The 16,352-nt window shown below is 41.1% G+C and overlaps 1 protein-coding gene and 1 long non-coding RNA gene across 5 annotated transcripts in view; both read left to right on the top strand.

The window, feature by feature from the left end:
* The window catches only part of TSPAN9 (tetraspanin 9), a 140,223-nt gene that overhangs the window by 92,112 nt on the left and 31,759 nt on the right, over positions 1-16,352 (top strand). The window lies entirely within an intron of this gene.
* LOC144328908 (uncharacterized) lies at positions 504-3,958 on the top strand. The gene is made up of 2 exons (XR_013394287.1): positions 504-2,307; positions 2,685-3,958. It is a non-coding gene; the product is annotated as an uncharacterized LOC144328908 (long non-coding RNA).

The following is a 16,352-nucleotide window of genomic DNA, read 5'->3' on the forward strand; positions in this document are numbered from 1 at the left end:
AGCAACAAAGGGAGCCACACGGGTGATTACAAGGATTTGGGTATAGGGCCTTTCCCCCCATATTCAATGGTCCCTTTCTTTGGATCTCAACCCCCCACCCCCAATTCTATGTTGTCCTGGATTAAAGTCCATGCGTATTATATTTGTATACAACAACTGTGTGCTAAAGTGTATATTCTTGGGAAAGTGTTACCCTGAAGTGTACTTTTAATAAAGTTTTAAATTGCATACCATGTGTGGATTTTAATTTGGTTTTTTTTTAACTGTTTCCATTACTTTCCTTTTACTTTGTTTTGGGAAACACCCAGAGAACTCCTGTTTTGGGAGAGGGGTATAAAGATGTTTAATAAATTAAACCCACTTCTATTAAGCAATAAACTAGTCAGATAGTGCCTGAAAAGCTTGTTAAAGAATTCAAATGCTATGTGAATCAGTTGTTTGATGAGTAACTTTTATTATCTATTCTGGAAAGTAGGGAAGGAGCACATTAGAGTGTCCCTTTTTATACTGTATTTTTAAAAACACCAACAATATCAGCTAGTCTGTCATTTCTTGGGAAAAGGCAAAACAGCAGCCTAAAGTTAGAACCACAACTTAGAACCATTTTATAATGCATATTAAAAAACTCTAATCCAGTAGGCCAGTGGGAGATGAATGGAAGCCAAGGGTTGTAGAAGGAAAAAATTAAGGCCCAATATTTCCCTGTTGTGCAGTTTTATAATGATGTTCTTATTTCTGTCTTTAACTTCTTTGTACTCAGAAGGGTACTTCAAGGGCTGTTACTTGAAAAGCAGCATATAAATAGTAACATAATGTGTGTCAAATCTCTTCCCTCCTGTTACAGCTTCATGATATTTTTTGAGGGAATAATAATAATAATAATAATAATAATAATAATAATAATAATAATAAATTTTTATTTATACCCCGCCCTCCCTGGCCAGGATATGGCAGTAGATGGCTAGAACGTGGGTTGGGGGGGGGGCGGCAAGGTTGTCTTCTGAAGGGTTGGTAAGGAGAGATCTTAGCCAAAATTACAAGGCTATTAATTTCTGCACCCTTTTAAAACATCTTGACAGTGTTGCTTTCACTTCGTCATGATTTTAAATTGGGCACCATCTCAAATTGCTTGCTGGCATCAATCCGTTCCTTTCATTTCAGGGTTGGCATGCCTCCCAGATTTCATTTTGAATAAACAGGTTCTTGTAGCTCATACCCACGAACCAGAGTCATTATAATTTTTCTCTGTTGCTGGGGGGGCACTATGCAGTTGACTGCAACAAACAAATATATCTATGAATACTTCTTAGAATGCTGCATTAAATATGGTTAAATTTTACTTGATATGGATACATTCGGGTTAAAATGTGTTTGCCTTTGGCAAAGTGCAGTTTCCTGTTTTACTTCATTACTCATGGTTACAGTTAGCTTCTGTTTTGCCCAGTCTTCTGCTGAAATTTAACCTCTTATGCTTTCATTTGTTTTCTTGCTCCCAGAGACTCGAGCTGTTTGCCTTTTATCAGGCATTGCAATTCTGTTTTGGGATCAACAGCACCTTTGATGGGAATCTTGGCATCACTTACAAAATAACAATGTCCATCGATATTATTGACAAGCTGTTACAGAAACCCCACAAAAACCTCCACAAAAACTATGGAGTTTAAAACTTGACAAGAAACCATTTATCACAGCTTATGCCTAGTGTATGGTATGTCTTGTGCCGGTATATCTGCAATCATTAATTTTGAACAGAAGCAGTATTTGACACATTGTGGTGTATTACAGTATGCCTACGCATGTTGCTTGAACCTTTTGCAGCCAAAGTCAAATGGAAAGAAAATCATGGCCTACAAGGCCAAACTAAACTAAACTAAACTAGATATTGTGGATGTCTCATCACCTGCTACTGTAAGGAGCTTGTAATATGAGATTTGAGCCAAGATGTGTCAGGCATGAGCTCACTAGATGTCGTTTTCCTAGGCAAACCACTATTAGTTCTTTATTCATATGGATGGCTGGATATTCTTGATAGTTTGTTAAAAAAACAAAAAAACACACAACTCCAAACTGTGTCTCAACCACAACTCCAACCTCCCTCGTTTGCAATAGGTAGATAATAATAAGCAGGTCAACCTTATAGGGTTGTCATAAGGATAACCAGGATAACAAATGAAGCACTATAAACACTAAAGTTCTAGATAATTTCCCTTTTTGGTCTTCTAATTGCTCTGCTGTTCATCACATTTGTGCAGCTTCTTTTCATCTTGTTTACAGCAGATGAGATAAGGCATTTTGTGTGCCCATAAGGTATCAAAGTGGGACGCGGGTGGCGCTGTGGGTAAAAGCCTCAGCGCCTAGGGCTTGCCGATCGAAAGGTCGGCGGTTAAAATCCCCGCGGCGGGGTGCGCTCCCGTTGTTCGGTCCCAGCGCCTGCCAACCTAGCAGTTCGAAAGCACCCCCGGGTGCAAGTAGATAAATAGGGACCGCTTACTAGCGGGAAAATAAATGGTGTTTCCGTGTGCAGCTCTGGCTCGCCAGAGCAGCGATGTCACGCTGGCCACGTGACCCGGAAGTGTCTTCGGACAGCGCTGGCCCCCGGCCTCTTGAGTGAGATGGGCGCACAACCCCAGAGTCTGGCAAGACTGGCCCGTACGGGCAGGGGTACCTTTACCTTTACCTTTAAGGTATCAAAGCACTTATTGTACCATTAGTTGAGCCTGTTGTTCTGGTCCTCAGTATAGAGTAAATGTATAGAACAACTCTTAGCGTCTTTCCCTCGCGCCTTCCAAACCCATCTTCCCTGAGCCATAAGGATGAGGTATACCCATTTCTCCATTTCCAAGAAGATGAACCATTGCCCCACAGTCAGCTAGCAAATCAAAGTACTACTAGCAGCTCCCAAAGACTGATAGCATCCAAGACCACCAGGGAAGACCAGTGGACGTGATGCTTGGAAATGTCTCTCAGTTGTGCCCATAGAAGGTAGAAAGTTGTAAGAGATTAGCTTGATTACAGCAGAATGGGCCGATTACATGGGTTCCTTGATTAACATGATATCGCATGACCTACCCTCATCTCTCTAAATCTTTCAATTCCTTATACAAGAGTTTAGGGATAGAAGGATCTGCCAATTTTGATTGTCTCAATTTTTCATTTCCCCCAAATTCATTTATCCACATTTTGGCAGTAATTTGAATTTTTAAAAAATCCTCATGAAAATTCTTTAGCATTTTAGTGTGAATTTCTTCTAATAAGCATGTTTTTGTATGCAGTTTTGACTAATATACTGTACATATTTGCAAGCAATTTATTTCAGTGCATTTTTAATGTTATTTTCACTAATATTGTTATGCATATTTTGGTAAACATTAGTTGGAGATTTCCATTGCAAAACTTGGATTAGTGTAGATTTTGATGAAAGACTGTGTTTTGGTTCTCTCATTTCAGAAATGTGAATGTGATAGATTTAGCTTTAAATGTGCAGTGAAATTAATTTATGCCCCACCCCTACAATAGTTGTATGGAATCTAATATCTCTCAAAACGTGAAAGGGTATTTTGGAAATAATGATCAAAATCAACAATGTTTAGTCTGATATAGCTGTTACACTTACCTATATATTGTAATTATATATATATTTTTGGCCATGACATTAGCACCGGTAAGCTTTCTGTTCTTCTTCCCAAAAGATTTCTGCTGCAAATATAAACAACTGCACACCATTACCAAATAACATAAGTTTGATATAGACTTAGTATGATATTTTAAAGATCATTTCTAAACTTCATGTAATCAAAATGTTACTTTCACCTTCCATAGTAAATTTTCCTTTTTGCTGTGAGGCAGGAATTAATGAAATTCTCCTGAAAACAAAATACAAGGTCTTGACGATCATGCTATCTTACTTTAGGATAATTAATATTTATTTAACTTTAAGTGATTTTAAAATTTAGTATTTTTTTTAAAAAATCTGTATTTCACAGGTTGCCACTCATATTCACTGATAGAGAGAATAAATTTTCAGTTAAAATCCAGTTAAATATTATTTGGGCAGTGTCACAATCTCTCATTGCTTGTGAATAAGGGAGGGATTTGTGAGGATAGGTGATTATGTGATCAGATAACACCACTATCTAAGGAAGAAACTCTTCCATATGTTAGAACAGGCAGAATGGAAGTAATGTAGAAAACTGAATTATTTTAGGGGACATTGCCTGCAAAAATGCACATATTAATCAAGAAACCTACATGAACATTTGTGTGCATGTCTTGGAAAAAAATGCAAATAGATGCAGACACGGAGCATGCTAAATTTAATGTTGTGTAAGTGAGAAAGTGAGAAACTAAAGTTGACAGATTCAGCCATCCTCATCAGATAGTGTTACTGTGCTAAGACACCATTCTAAGAATGTGAACAAATACATGAAATTTATTGAATTAGTCTGCAGACGATATCACGATAAAAACACAATAAAATACATTAAAAACTCATTGGACATACACAAAATAAGTCAGGTAAAAATAAATAATGCAAAAGTCTCTACAAATACAAAAGTAAAAAATACAATTGTACCTAGGAAGTTGAATGGAATCCGTTCCGGTAGTCCATTCGACTTCCAAAATGTTCGGAAACTGGAACACTCACTTCGGGGTTTGTGGCGTTCGGGAGCCAAAACGTTTGAGAACTAAGCTGTTCAAAAACCAAGGTACGACTGTAATAGAAGAAATAGGCATCAGAATAAGTTTATACACTCAAAACTCAGAATCTCCACATCAGTTAACTGAAATGGAGTTTAATCTCTTCCTGAGACTGGAGTATTATAAAAATGTAAGAATTCTATCACACAGCCCCATTTGGAAGATTTGTAATGTTTCATCACAACCATAGATTTGCATGAAGTCAGGGCAAGGCAGGGGACACAAAAGTGAAGGTGGTCATGGCATGCGAGTGAGAAGGGAGAAACACTGAGGGGGCAGTGGCAATTTTCATCAATGACAGAGGTTTGACTACAGTGAACAGGGAATGACACTGAGTGGGGAGTGGCAGTTTAAAACACAGTTTATGTACAGGAGTACAGTGGTGCCCCGCAAGACGAATGCCTTGCAAGACGGAAAACCCGCTAGACGAAAGGGTTTTCCGTTTTTGAGTTGCTTCGCAAGACGATTTTCCCTATGGGCTTGCTTCGCAAGACGAAACGTCTTGCTAGTCTTGCGATTTTTCCCCCCGCTCCCCCCCACTTTTTCTAAGCCGCTAAGCCGCTAATAGCCTTTTAGCAGCTAAGCCTTTAATAGCCGCTAAGCCGCTAAACTGCTAATAGCGCTAAGCCGCTAATAGGGTTGCTTCGCAAGACGAAAAAACCGCTAGATGAAGAGAATCGCGGAACAGATTCTTTTCGTCTTGCGAGGCACCACTGTATAGAACAAATCTGTTGTGCTAACTTTTTGATGTTGTTTTATAAACACACACACACACACACACACACACACACACACACACACAACTACTCAGTGTTCTCCCATTCCTGCTTTACTTTAACATTTGCTGTTGTTTAAAATGGCCATTTTCCTCTCTGTGTCTGTCTACTTCCCCACCACCACTTTACTCAAACGTCTGCCATTGTTTAGAACAGCCATGTTTCCCCTTTCAGTGTAACTCTCTTCTCACTGTACTGAAACCATACTCCCTCTTCCATTCCTCAGCTTCCTCTTGTGAGAGAGATGCGAAGCTCTCAGATATTCCATAGTACCTTCACACAATGTATTTCGCTCCTGGCACAATGTGTTGTCTTTGACTTGATGTTCTAGATTCAAAGTAGTAATCTAGAAGAGATACTTTATTAGTAAGCCAACACCCATAGATTTACATCAGGCATGTCCAAAGTCTGTCTTGGGGGTCTAATCCAGCCCACCGGTTGGTTTAATCCAGCCCCTGTGGCAGTTTATTTCCTGGGGTAAAATCCTAAAAAAACCCTCAACACCTTCAACCCTAAAAAAAAAGCTCAACAACTTCATCCCCCCCCCAAAAAAACTATCAATTCTTTATTGATTAAAAAAATTGCATGTCTATACAAACATTATGTACTATCTCTTAACAGGTAAAAAAACAGAAAATTATATAAAATAGAAAATTTATAAAGTAAAAAAAGAAGAAATAAAGAAGTAATAAAGATAAGAAACAAAGAAATAATTTTTTTAAACAAAGACAAAGTTTTTTACACAGTAAAGGTACTCATCAGCACAATCCTTTCCATCTTTATCATTATACTGTTTGATATAACATTCTTTTTTACACGGGTTCACTTCAATCTTTAAAAAAGCTCAACAACTTTGGGGTAAAATCATTAAAAAAAGGTCAAGAACTTCAATCCTTGGTTGGCCCTTTGGTCGGCCCTCAAGGCCTTTCACTTCATCAAATCTAGCCCTCTTTGAAAAAAGTTTGGACACCACTGATTTACCTCAATTAAATGAACTTAACCTTCCTCTAACGGAAGAAATTAACTGACAGGCTTGCTCTTAATATTCTATTTATCTTAAAAATACAGTGACAGATGCCCCAGGTAATGCACACAAAGGGGATCACAGAATATGAGAGACAACAAGGCATGGAAATGAGGTGGTCTGCGTGCAAGGGAGAATTGAAAAGCAGGTCAAAAGAAGCAGGTGAAGGTGAAAAGGGGGGTACAGAAAAGGAGGGATTAGGAGGCATGGGACTAGCAGTGAAGAAGGTGCATGGAAGGGTCTGAAGAAGAAGAGTGGTTTCATAACTGGGCAGAAGGCAAAAAGGGTGCTTAGTGAGTGCAATGTGTGGAAGGCGGAAGATGCAGGAAGTCACCATGGTGCTTGTTTGTGTTATGTACTGAAGTTCTCACCCTGGGCCAGCAGGGGGATACTGTAGATAGTTATGCAAACGAAGGATCGAAAGTGACGTTCAGTGATTGGATAGTTGCTACAGTAACGTTGTACTAGAGCTCTATATAAGCAGGCTGACTGAGCCCTTCAGCTCAGTTCTGTTCTGGCCTCTGAATAAACAAGAGCTGTTTGGAGAATCGCTGTGTCGTCTGATATGTTCACCCACAACTTAACAGTTTGTGTGCACTAAGGGAGGTGGGGAGTCATACATATGGAGGTGGAGTGGAAATGGGTGCAAGGCGGGACTGCAGATAAGATATGATAAGATAAAACTTTATTCGCATTACCTCGGGTTAAGTACTTAATTCGTTCCGGAGGTCCGTTCTTAACCTGAAACTGTTCTTAACCTGAAGCACCACTTTAGCTAATGGGGCCTCCCGCTACCGCCGCACGATTTCTGTTCTCATCCTGAAGCAAAGTTCTTAACCCGAGGTACTATTTCTGGGTTAGCGGAGTGTATAACCTGAAGCGTATGTAACCTGAAGCATATGTAACCCGAGGTACCACTGTATTCGCAGAAAAGGAAGTTTGATATAAGAGCACAATTTAAAGTCCTGAATCAGCCGTCAGTTAGTGGCGCTTATTCTGATTGCCCCTTCTATGAACCTAGCCACCTTTGCTGTTATCTGCTCATTTTGACCTAATAGAAGAAAGGACATTGTGGCAGTGGTTGAGCGCCCTGGGATGGTTAGTACGAGTGGGACTGCCAAATATAAGAGTTCAGAAATGGGCTTGGAATGGTGAAAGGGGAGCTTAAGGAATGGCAGGGGAGTCGGCGAGCACGGCCCCTAGGCAGTAAAAGAGGCTGCCGTATAACCTACATAACAATTATTTCCTTGTAACAGAAAGCTTAATCTTTTTTCTGTTACAACACTATTTATTTCAACAAGGGTGCCATGCTAGTGTTCTCTAATAGTGTGCTTAAAATGTTCAAAACCATAGGGGTGCAAACCTCCAGTGCTGCTGCCCTGGAAACACCTAATTTGACTTTGAATGCTATTTCTTTATACCGTTGGTGCATTGGTTTCCCCCTACCAAAGACCACTCCTTTTGACATGGCACTGTTAATAACAAAACTCTTTCCTTTACAGAAAGCACTAAACTTTTCTGTGAATGTGTTAAAACGTTCAAAGATAGACCAAGAGATATAATCATGAATGCTCCATTTTACCTCCAGTGTAAAAAATAACAAAAAATCCTGGGCTTGGATGGGGGAGGATTAGCCATAGTAAGTTTATAAAAAATATCTTTCTTATTTCTGTTTAATTTTATCTCCCTTTCTGTTGGATATTTCCAGAAGATACATAACAAGCCTCAAATATCAGGCTTTGTGGAGTCCCCACCAGCTCCATCATCTTATCAACAACTTAGGTGTTCTCTCTCCTCCTTTTTGTCCTCTCATTCCCCTTATTATAGACTTTTTCAGAAGCAGTAAACTCTCTCTGTCAGTCTGGGAGATCATCCAATTTCCAGGTCACTATCAGTCAGTTTCTGAAGATGGTGAGAAGGTCAGCTTGTTTCTTCTTTTCCAGGCTCAGTCAAGTCACAGCAGCTGAACTATCTCCACACAAGGCCTGAGTATATTTCCAGAACTTCAAAGTCAGGTTCACTACAAGGCCCAAAGTCAGGGATTTTAGCATAAGGTGAAACAGGGCAAAGGTACAAAGGATAAAGCAAATTTAAAGCCCAATAGCTTTAAACTATGATTAAGATTATTGGCAATTGCACGGCTATCTTCTTAATCAAAAATGGATTAATTATGGTACAAGGTTCTAGCTTTGTAGGAGAACCTTAGCAGTTCTGACCAACTTACAATGCTTGCTGACAGCAAAATCAAAGATGGAGAATGTGAAAAAGATGGACCTCTGCAAAATATTGCAGGATCCAGATCTCACAATGGCTGGAAAATCTCAGCTATCATGAGACCTAAGAAGCGTCCACCTTCATGGAAGACATGTCGGTGGTGCCACCTCCCTTGGCCACCATAATGTGCATAGCTGTCAACCTTCCATTTTTTTGCCGGGAAATTCCCTTATTCCAGTTTCGTTTCCTGCTGCTTCCCGCTGCTATCCCAGATTGTTAGATATCCCGTAGACTGTCCCCGGGACAGGTGAGGCTGCTGATCCCTTATTTTCAAATCTGAAAGTTAACAGCTATGATAATGTGTGGCCAGGTAGCATCACAGACTAAGGGAGGCCTTCCCTCACACTGCTTCAGTCCAAAGTCCACACTTACTTCAGGAAACAAATACCTGTTTTCTTCCTTCAAAGGCAATTGAAGGTATTTGTCAAGTGTGATTGGGATTTTTCTATGCTGATTCCATATTTTGAATATCTGTTGTGCCTTATTTCCCCCCGACTTATAGAAATGCATTTATTTGTATACATTGTTTATGAGCTGCCACTTCAAGAGGGAACTTAGTATTTCTAAGTATAAAAGGTAAAGGTAAAGGTACCCCTGCCCGTACGGGCCAGTCTTGACAGACTCTAGGGTTGTGCGCCCATCTCACTCAAGAGGCCGGGGGCCAGCGCTGTCCGGAGACACTTCCGGGTCATGTGGCCAGCGTGACATCGCTGCTCTGGCAAGCCAGAGCCGCACACGGAAACGCCGTTTACCTTCCCGCTAGTAAGCGGTCCCTATTTATCTACTTGCACCCGGGGGTGCTTTCGAACTGCTAGGTTGGCAGGCACTGGGACCAAGCAGCGGGAGCGCACCCCGCCGCGGGGATTCGAACCGCCGACCTTTCGATCGGCAAGCCCTAGGCACTGAGGCTTTTACCCACAGCGCCACCCGCGTCCCTATTTCTAAGTATATGTCCTGACAAATTCAGTGCATAGCATATTTCAAAATAGGGTATGGGGAGAAATGAAAACACATTTTTGAAATATCAACAAACCTGTTTGAGATGTGAATGAAAGTCAGATGGATTTGTTTGTAGTTTTCAGGGGGGAGGAAGAAAAGATAAAAGTGGAACAATTTAAAGAAACAAACTTGGCAGAAAATATTTATTAGGGAAATTATGAACCAACTTTCCATAGCAAACATTCACAAGGTGGGAAATACTTTCTAAAAACAAAATTTAAAAAAAGAGTACATTAACTACTGAAAACTTGATCCCCTCTATCCTTTTTCCTTTCTCCTTCTGTGATGGAACTCCTATTTGGGGACTTCTTTGAATTTTTTTCTGGCCCACGTAGGACCAGTCTGGATAGTTGGCCTTGGAGAAGATTTGACGTTTTCATCCCCAAAAAGTTTTTTATTTGAGTTTCTGCTTAAATGAGGCTGCATTTTAATGCCGTATTTTAATCTTGTTTTTAAGTTGTATTTTAATCTATTGTTTTACACCTAGTGTTAGCCTCCCTGAGCCCGGTCTTGGCTGGGAAGGGCTGGGTATGCAGTATTTTTCGCTCTATAAGACGCACCAGACCACAAGACGCACCTAGTTTTTGGAGGAGGAAAACAAGGGAAAAAATATTTTGAATCTCAGAAGCCAGAACAGCAAGAGGGATCGCTGCACAGTGAAAGCAGCAATCCCTCTTGCTGTTCTGGCTTCTGGGATAGCTGCGCAGCCTGCATTCGCTCCATAAGACACACACACATTCCCCCTTACTTTTTAGGAGGGAAAAAGTGAGTCTTCTAGAGCAAAAAATATGGTAAATTATTATTATTATTATTATTATTATTATTATTATTTAATTAATTAATTAAGCATTATTTTGCCGTCCTTTCGATGAGCCAACCTCTTGGACTAAGAAACCTGAGCAAACCATTATTTTCATGATTTAGGTGCCCATAGTCCATGGTCACTATGCCAAGGGAAAACACGGCCTGTCAAACTACAGCAGCCCACACATGGAAATAGCATTACTGGGTTCTGCAGGCCACAGAGCAAGCTCAAACCATCACCTTGTGTCAAGATGCAGCAGTGTAGGAGGTATAGATAAAGCAGATCAGTGTTTTTCAACCACTGTTCCGTGGCACACTAGTGTGCCGCGAGATGTTGCCTGGTGTGCCATGGGAAAAAATTGAAAAATTCGAAAGATTTTTTTTTTTTAAAAAAAGGCAAATTTTTGCCCACTAGGCGGGCGCCGGACTGTGTCCTGGGTATGGGGTGGGGTATAGAGAGCAGCGGGGCTCTGACATCTCCCTCTCCGCACACAGTGCGGAGACGGAGCTGTCATCCGCCGGCTCAGTGGGGATCAGCGGATCGATCCCCGCTGAGCAGAGAACGGTCTGCAACGTTTTTGTTTGTAAATACAGAGAGAGACTGAGAGCTGTTGACGAAGAGCTACGTGTGTGTCTTTCTTCGATTCCAGCCAGAATATCAGCTTCGTGTTCAGCCAAACAGGCCCAGGTTGCGCACTGAATAAAGTATTTTATAATTTTTCATATTTCTGTTTACTTACTATTTCATAATAAAGTAATTATAAAATACTTTCTTTGTGCTTATTTGATTCCTATTCAAGAGAATCGAAGAAAGACACACACGTAGCTCTTCGTCAACAGCTCTCAGTCTCTCTCTGTATATAGTCAATATAGGCACAGAGTTAAATTTTTTAACATTTTCTAATGGTGGTGTGCCTCGTGATTTTTTTTCATGAAACAAGTGTGCCTTTGCCCAAAAAAGGTTGAAAAACACTGAAGCAGATAATGGAGGAAAAGGAAGGAAAGAAAGAGACTGAGAAGTCCCAAAGTGGAGTATGGCAAAGGAGAAGAACAGGAAACAATCAGAGAGCTTTGCTGGCAAACTGCTCCCAATCTTCAAATGGCCTTTCTCAATAGTTTCTTGTAGACCTTGAGCCACATAACTGGGCAAATCCTGAGGGGCGCTGCAGGACAGCTTTTACCCAGGGTAGCAATAGCTGCCAGCACCACCTTCCAGAGTGTTCTAGCAAAGTTGGGGAGGGACCACCACAATTTTGTGACCCCCCAACCACAAATCCTACTGCTATGGAAGAGGATGTCAGAAGCTACTGACATCCGAGAGAATGAATTGCTGACATCGTATACCGGCATCTTGGAAAAGTTTGGGACCATCTGTAATCTGCAGGGATACTTTTTGCTGTGTTCTTCATGGATAAAACTGTTTACATCCTCTCCTTCCAAGATTCCATTATATCTATAGTCTGGAGTTGTTAGATGAGTTTCAGTTACTGCCCCCCAAGCATGGGAATATGGAGTACCAGGATGTGCCATGCAGTAAGGCAGAAAGTTCTCTATATAGGCAATTTCAGGAATGTGGTCCTGTTTCACATAGTTCTTCCCCCATAAAAGGGGTGAGCAGAATTACTCACCCATTTGTTGCAGTGCATTTGAGTCATTGCCTTGCAATTTTCCATTATAGAAATGCTACGGAGCCGACTCCTACACCACGCAAACAGGATTTGCTAAAATGATTACCCAACCCAGTGAATTCCATCCAGCTGCTGTTAGTTTAAATAGCCTACTGTGCTAGTGCTGAAGGGTAGAAGTTTCCATCTGTAGCTCTTTCCACAGTTATAAATTTTAGTAACAACCTCATTTGAATCAAGTTGATGAACTATTATACTCATTGCAGGTATAAATGCGAAGAATGTGGGAAGAAGGGATCAAATGCAATCAAATATTTTGAAATGGATCATTTGTTTCTTTTTTGCACCTTTTTCTTAGCTGGTACATTTGTGTCTACACTCAGCTCGTGAGATTCTCAAGTTCTGATGGAGAACAAAACTGCATAAAGTGGGGGTTATCAAACCTGTGGGAAAACGGCTAATATTAGCCTGTTTGCAAATGACATATCATACTTCATTAAAGAAAGGAGCCAGCAGTAGCCTTTTAAAACGTTTATGCATTCCGTAGATATTTTAGAAATGTTGGGACATTTTATGGACAGTGGCAAGAGATTTTTAGGCTCAGTTCCCCACTTGCTTGACAGAGTCAAATGAAAAATCAGTATCTTAAAGAAAGAACTCTATGAAGTGTACATTCACCAGAAATCCTGGCATTAAGGGATTTTACTACCTACTGGAAAATTTCTATGATAATCTTAGTCTTTTGCACCAGGGACCCGGGGCACTCTTGACACCAGGAGAAACATCTCTTCCTTGTTGTAAGGTGTGCTAACTCAGGGCTGAAAAACCTGTGGTAACTTTCCAGATGTTACTGGACAATGAATCTCCTCATCTCTGACCATTGACCATGCTAGCTCAGCCTGATAGGAGTTGGCAATCCAAATGGTCTAACCACCAAAGTTAGGAAATCCACATTTTCTATGGTACAGGGTTCTGAAAAACATCATCCCAGCATCCTTATTCCCAGATACAGTGGTACCTCAGGTTAAGTACTTGATTCGTTCCAGAGGTCCGTTCTTAACCTGAAACTGTTCTTAACCTGAAGCACCACTTTAGCTAATGGGGCCTCCCGCTGCCGCCACATCGCCACCGCACGATTTCTGTTCTCATCTTAAGAAGCAAAGTTCTTAACCCGAGGTACTATTTCTGGGTTAGTGGAGTCTGTAACCTGAAGCGTATGTAACCTGAAGCACATGTAACACGAGGTACCACTGTACTGTACACTTGTATTTCTTTCTCCTCTCCCCTGACCCATGGAGCCTCAGCACATTGGATAGTTATGAGGGCACTGTTTGCTCCAACAAAAACTGGAGATTGGTTGAGGTCCTACCTGCTCTTCTTAAGCTTCACCCCCTGCCTATAAAAGAGCCAGTTCCCTGGCCTTGTAGAGAGAACTCTCCTTTCTGTGGTTTCTCGCCTGGCATGCTCCTTGCACCATTGGGCAAGTCTTGAGGACCCAGAGTTGCTGGATTCTGCCGATGAATCAGGCTTAGGGGAAGGCATTTGTGAGGACTCAGAATCAGGACCATCACCAGACCACCAGACCAAGCATGTGCATCAAAGATGTCACGACACCTAATTCAGAAGCTTTTTGATAAACTCAGAAAAGTGGAGGGACCAAAAAGTCTAAATGTGTCTTATACTTGAGTCTACAGAAAAAATATCTGGCCCTCAAGCTCTCCTGGTTTTCATATTTTGAATAACATTCTTGATTTTTTCCATCAGTAATGGCTTTGCAATAAATTCCTTTTGTTAAAAATCTAACTGCTGGAGAACAGACTGTGAGAAAAAGTTTTCAGATCCAAAGCCTATAGGTTCCTTATCCTTCCTGCATAGCTTAGAATCGTATGTTAGGAACTCTCATTTATTTTGGTGTTGTGTATGCTGTGTTGCGTTCATGTTAATTTTCTCTTGTTTTCAACAAGAAGTCAAAATCTTACTCAGCATCTCTGCACTCTCCCGATATCTCTTGCACAAATATGTCAATGCAAATTCAGCTCTAGCAGAAAATAAATCATACAATTCGTATTTGTCATGTTGCAGACTTTGATAAAGAACCAGAGAAGGGGGGGTGCTGCAAAGTGACTTATAGGTGACTTTACTGTTTTACACAAATTTTCCTCTTGCAAAGTTTTAATCCATTTCTTATGAGAAATATATGCTACAATCCTTCCTCAAATATAAGCCTTACATCTGCTGCATGGTATTTCTTTAGATATTCTCCAAGGATGTTTTCAAAAGATTAATGTGATACTTTGGAAGTTTATCTGGGGTAATTCTCCACCTCATTTTTCTGCTTTAAAAATGCACTTGGCAATGTTGGAGGGAGGATTTAATTTTCCAGACATTAGTTTTATATCATGGTTAGTGGCAGCAGCTGGTAGCCCCTGGACCTGTGGGATAGCCTGTGGTCAAACATGGCATGTATTTGGGACCAGTAAGGTCACACGGGTTGGACCAAGGTCATCACATGGGCTGGACCAAGTTCTGGTTTCCTTGCAAAGGTGTGGACACAAAAGCACTACAGTAAAAGTACTTGGCACCCAGCTAAACCAAAAGTTGCCTAACCTCGGTCTAGAAGGGGTCCCTGCTGTCGCATTTTCTAGCGTGGGTCAGTGTTGCAAGAACCACACATTGTGCAGAAGTAAGCCACACTAAATCCCATGGAGATGGATCCCAGATAGGACTGAAGGCACAACTGGTTAGTCTTAAAGGTGCCAGACAGAACTGTTAACAAGGTACCTCCTAAACTTTCAGCCTAGTGGGAAAAGATTATTACCACCCAAACTGATTTACTTCTATGCTTTCTTATCAGAATATGGAGGGATATTAAATGGACTAAGGTGTAGGAGACCAGGGTTGGAATCAACACTCATCTGTGAAGCTCTCTGGGTGACCTTGGTGTGTAGGACAAAAGTGAAATGTTCCCATTGGAGGAGATATGCCCTCTGTTACCGGCCACCCCAATCCCTGCTAAGCCATGCATGGGATTCCAGGGGTTTTCGCCCTCAACCAGGGTCTGTGTTCCTTTGGAGAATTGAAGATGTGGCACAGGCTGTCGTAGTTTTAAGAAATATGATTTATTCACATATTTACACCTGCGTTTGGATGGAGGGAGTCCGGATCTTACAGCAGGGTCATCTCAAGAAGGGCTTGTTCCCCACAGCAGTGCAGAACTAGAGTCAAAGGCATCTCTTCCAACCCCCCTTCAGACAACCTGCTCAAAATGGCTCTCTGTCTTTGTTATCCCATATTCTTCTTAGCACACCCTGCTAAAGATACCCCTCTTTCCTGTCACCTCACATCCAGTTACCCTGGCAACATTCCAAATCCCCACCATTTGTTAATCTCTAGGGTTTTTTTGGGGTGGGTGTCCCACCACCAAACCTCAAAGAATTTAGAAGTAATCATGGAGTTGACAGCAGCAACAATTTTCCAGGAAAACTGGAGGGTTAGGAAGTAGCGAAGTGCTCTGCCAGAGTTAAATTCTGCAACAGAAGGCCTCTGAGAATCACAGATGACAACCAAGATGCTGCAGAATTAATATCAGTAGAAAGAGGACCAAGTGTCCTAAGTATGGCTGTGCATGAAAGGAAACCAGGCCCACCTGTTTTAATTGGGGCTACACAGAAAAGCCGGTCAGGGGAAGGGAGCAATGTGAAGAATCCAGTTCTGCTGGGTTTAGTTGCTACCTTAGGTCACTATCTTCACCAAGTCTACTCTGAAATAAGTCCTATTGAATTCAATTGAGCTTACTCCTGGGTAAGTGGGTTTGATTTGTTAAGCACCTTTGTCATCCTCTTCTTTGGCGATCACTCGTAGCCGAGTAAGATGGTCTTCATGAACGTGGTTTTATCAGTGAGTCCATAAGTGCCTGTGGAGGCCAATTCTGGATCCACACGTCCTGGTCTGACGGCCTTACTGTTACATTTGAATGTATTTCTTATAAAATATGAGGACGTTTGGGTTAAATCAAATTTAACATAAAAATATGTTTTCATTATCCTCTATGCATCTGTCCAAGTGCAGCACTCTCCCTAGTATATCACACAAACTCTCTAAAACGGTCAGAACATGGAGAATTTTTAATGTTAGGCAACATATCAGCACATA

Source organism: Podarcis muralis, chromosome 9 (genome assembly GCF_964188315.1).
Source record: "Podarcis muralis chromosome 9, rPodMur119.hap1.1, whole genome shotgun sequence".
NCBI classification, from domain to species: Eukaryota; Metazoa; Chordata; class Lepidosauria; order Squamata; family Lacertidae; genus Podarcis; species Podarcis muralis.